Here is a 4,398-nt window from a genome sequence, read left to right on the forward strand (position 1 = left end):
TGGGGAAGGGAAGGGAAGGGAAGGGAAGGGAAGGGAAGGGAAGGGAAGGGAAGGGAAGGGAAGGGAAGGGAAGGGAAGGGAAGGGAAGGGAAGGGAAGGTTTGGGAAACCTTTGATTTTTGGTGGGATTTTTTCTGTTTGTATGTGTATGGGAATGTTGATTTTCTTTGGGACATTTCACCTAAACCTTTTACCTGATAACCTTGGCTAATATTTGGAGACTCTTTGATCTTCCTTAAACATCAGGGAACTTTATTTCCTAGTGAGCAGTTTTTTTCTTGTAACTCTCTGCACATTGAAAATCAAAATACAACTCTGACTAGTAAGTCCAACTGTGAGTTCATTTTATCAAGTTAATTAAAGGAACAATTTAATAAGCTTATACAGGAGACACTCAAAACACAAGGATACTGGAATCTTTGGGGAGTAGAATCCATCAAAGGAGTTAGTTATGCATCAGGGAATATGCCTTGGTTTGTTATGGCTCTAATGGATAATTTCTGCTCTGAATGCTGTGTGAGCTGACTATCTCCTTTAAACCTTGCTTTGAACATCTTTCATTTACCTGCCTGCTGCTGAAGTAGGAAAATATCTTGGTTTAGGACTCTTCCTCTTGCTTTAAAAAGTCATTTCTGCTTTAATCAAGATGGCCACTGGTGGCAGAAGGAATGGAATTAAGGCCCTAATTACCAGAGTCTCATGCTGTGACAAGCACTGATTTTGCTTGCAAGCAAATCTCTACAAGATCACTCGTGTTTTGGGTCAGGCTTCTGGTGATTAAGGGGGGTTTGGAAGAAGAGTTCAAGCTGATGAGCTGAATCCATAAACTCACACAGTTCATTAAAAGAAGGCTTTGAAGTCTCAATTTTTATTTTCTTTTAATTATGTAGAACTTCTTATGAAATGTTTCTATTCAGCCATTATTATTTTAATGGTTCCTTTTTTTTTTTGTTAAGTGAAAGCAATTTTGCTGCTGTTTTTCTTTCTTTTCACATCCGCCTCATACTTTCAGAAAGTTGGTATTTTCATGGAGATGTAACTTTTTACTGTATGTCATAGAATCCCACAATGGTTTAGGTTGGAAGGGACCTTAAAGATCGTCCAGTTCCACCCCCTGCCATGGGCAGGGACATCTTCCACTAGTTCAGGTTGCTCCAAGCCCTATCCAACCTGGCCTTGGACACTTCCAGGGATGGGGCAGCCACAGCTTCTCTGGGCAACCTGTGCCAGGGCCTCCTCACCCTGAAAGTAAAGGATTTCTTCCTAATATCCAATTTAAACCTACTCTCTTTCAGTCTGAGCCATTGCCTCTTATCCTGTCACTCCATGCTCTTATAAAAAGTCCCTCTCCATCTTTCATGTCAAATCCCTTCAGGTCCTGGAAGGCCACAAAAAGTTCACCCCAAAGCTTCTCTTCTCCAGGCTGAACAATCCCAGTTTCCTCACCCTTTTCTCACAGCGGAGCTGCTCCACCCTTCTGATCATCCCAGTGGCCTCCTCTGGACTCACTCCACTTGTTTTCCTTCCAGACTGAAGTCCCCTTCAAGGTGTTCCCTTTATAACCCCAGCCCTTAAGTTCCCATTGACCTTGAGGGCAAAGTCCAAAATCCACATTTATCTTCCACATTGTCTTCCACATCTGTGTTCTCACTCAACTGAAGCCAAAGAAACCTTGATCTATCCAACCATCTCATAATCACAGAATCCTACAATGAGTTGGGTTGGAAGGGACCTCAAAGACCATCCAGTTCCAACCCCCTGCCATGGGCAGGGACACCTTCCACTAGCCCAGGTTGCTCATATTTGGGGATTATTTATATTTTCTTTCCAAAATAATCCTAAATACTTTTTGATTTTGAGTAGTAGAATGGAAAAGTAGAATTAATGTGTGTATCAGCCCTTACTGGCAGGAATGGGGGGTTATCTCCTCCTCAGCCCCAGGTACTGTATTTATCTTTGCCAGAGCTTTGATGTTCTTCCATCTGAGCTGTCCCTGTGCTGACAGTTGTTGTACCTCCAGCCTGACACAGGTCAGATGTGAACAGACCTTGGGTCCATCATGTGAAGTGGCCACCAAGCAACTCTTTGTCACTTGTCCAAAAGAAGAAATGAATTCTCTCAGTCCTGGAGAATTTACTCTCAAAGAAAGACAGAAAACCACCTCAGATTTGTTATTAAAATAACACAGATACCCCCTGAACATTAAAACTGAGCAGGGGTGGGGGAAATCAAGCAATGAAGATCAATCACTGTGCTAATTTTGGGGTTTCTTTAGTAATTTTTGGAACATTTTAATCTGTTGACGCATTTTTGAAAAATATTTTTTAATATTTTGAAAAATAGAGTTGGGGGAAAAAGAGACATTTTCCATCCAAAAATCACCAGGGATAAATATCATCCTCTCACATGAATGGAATGAATGAGAAATGTTAAAAGACATATTTCAGCTCTTTGATTTACACAATAATTACAGCTTTGTAACAAGGATGATATATGGATGCAAGGTCTTCAGGGGAAAGTAATAGTACTTATTATCCCAGCTGGGATAAAGATAGATGGAATTTTGTCCACTTTTTCCAGCTGTGTCAGCTGCAGACAGTGGAAGGAATCTTGTATAATTCCTGTGTCCTTTTCCTTATGTATTGGAAACAGAATCATGTGCTTAATGAAGTCTTGATCTGAACATTTATGTTCTTTTGGTCCTCCTGGTACTTTTTATTTTTGGAGTGGATTGGCCCTGGCTGGGCCAGGGACACACCAAAGCCACTCTGTGACTCCCCTCTGCAACTGGACAGAGGAGGGAGAATATAACAAAAGGCTCATGAGTTGGGATAAGGGCAGGGAGAGATCCCCCACCAATTCCCATCACAGGTAACATAGTCTTGACTTAGGAAAATTTTTTTAATTTGTTGCCAATCAAAATCAGAGCAGGATAATGAGAAGTCAAACAAATCTTAGAAATACATTCTCCCCAGCCCTCCCTGCTGCCCAGGCTCTCCCTCTTCCCTCCCAGTGACAAAGGAGGATGGGAATGGGGGTCATGGTCAGTTCATCACAGGTTGTTTCTACTCAGGGAGAGGAGTCAGAGTCCTTTCCCTGCTCCAGAGTGGGATCCATCCCACGGGACATGGTTCTGCACAAACTTCCCCAATGTGAGTCCTTCCCACAGGCTGCAGATCTTCACAAACTGCTCCAGTGTGGGTCCCTTTCCATGGGGTGCAGTCCCTCAGGAACAGGCTGCTCCAACGTGTGTCCCACATGAGGTCACAGATCCTACCAGCAAACCTGCTCCAGTGTGGGCTCCCCTCCCTGCCAGGAACCTGCTCCAACACAGGCCTGCCACGGGGTCACAGCCTCCTTTGGGCATCCCCCTGCTCCGTGTGGGCTCCTCCCTGTGCTGCAGGTGGATCTCTGCTCCCACATGGACCCCCAAGGGCTGCAGAGGTACAGCTGCCTCCCCATGGGCTGCACCTTGGGCTGCAGGGGAACCTCAGCTCCAGCACCTGGAGCATCTCCTGCCCCTCCTCCTGCACTGCCCTGGATCTGCAGGGCTGTTCCTCCCACAGATCTCTCTTCTCTGGCTGCAATTACATCTGTGCAATAACTTTTTTCCCCTTGTTAAATACGTTATTCCAGAGGCATCACTGCTATCCCTGAGGGGCTCAGCCTGGCCCAGTGGTGGGTCCATAGTGGATCTCTCTGGCATGGGCTCTGTCAGAAAAGGGGGAAGCTTCTGGCAGCTTCTCACAGAAGTCACTCCTGTAACCCTCCCACTACCAAAACCCGGCCACACAAACCCAATACAACTTTATAGAAGCAGATGATCAAACCCAAACACCCTCAATAGCACAGATATGTCTAAGATAACCAGTCAGACCAGTGTGTTTCCAAAAAACTCCAATTCTAACATTTCCTAAACACGTTTGTGTACCTCCGGTTTGAAACTTCGGCGTTGAGATCATTCCCATTGCCCTGTCAAAGCAAAGCACAAGTGTTCAGACAGGATTGATGCATAAATTGTCCTGTCTGTTGGAGGATGCTGAGATCATAGAGTCATAGAAACATAGAATGTCCTGGATTGGAAGGGACCTTTAGGATCATCTCATTCCAGCCTCCTGCCATGGGCAGGGAAACCTTCCACTAGACCAGTTGCTCAGAGTCCCATCCAACCTGTCCTTGAGCACTTCCAGGGATGGGACATCCACAGCTTCTCTGGACATGTTCCTGTGCCTCACCATCCCCTGAGTGAAGAATTTATTCCCAACATCTAATCTAAATGGCTTCTCTTTCAGTTTAAAATCATTCCCCTTTGTTCTATCACCACCTGCTCCTTTTTGTCAGCCCCTGTGTTTTGTGGAAGGCCACAATGAGGTGTCCCAGAGCCTTCACTTCTCCAGGC

The 4,398-nt window shown here is 45.0% G+C and overlaps 1 long non-coding RNA gene across 2 annotated transcripts in view; it reads right to left on the bottom strand.

Moving 5' to 3' along the window:
* LOC113955332 overlaps nt 1-4,022 on the bottom strand; it is a 9,688-nt gene extending 5,666 nt beyond the window's left edge. The window contains exons 1-3 of one of the 2 annotated variants that reach the window (XR_003530495.1): nt 3,931-4,022; nt 2,047-2,123; nt 194-287 (exon numbers count right to left, since the gene is read on the bottom strand). This is a non-coding gene — a long non-coding RNA (uncharacterized LOC113955332). Of the gene's footprint in view, nt 1-193; nt 288-1,903; nt 2,124-3,930 lie in introns of both variants that reach the window. The other variant, XR_003530496.1, reaches the window with a different exon arrangement.
* Between the last annotated feature and the right edge of the window lie 376 nt (nt 4,023-4,398).

Source organism: Corapipo altera, unplaced genomic scaffold (genome assembly GCF_003945725.1).
Source record: "Corapipo altera isolate COAL_440 unplaced genomic scaffold, ASM394572v1 126, whole genome shotgun sequence".
NCBI lineage: Eukaryota > Metazoa > Chordata > Aves > Passeriformes > Pipridae > Corapipo > Corapipo altera.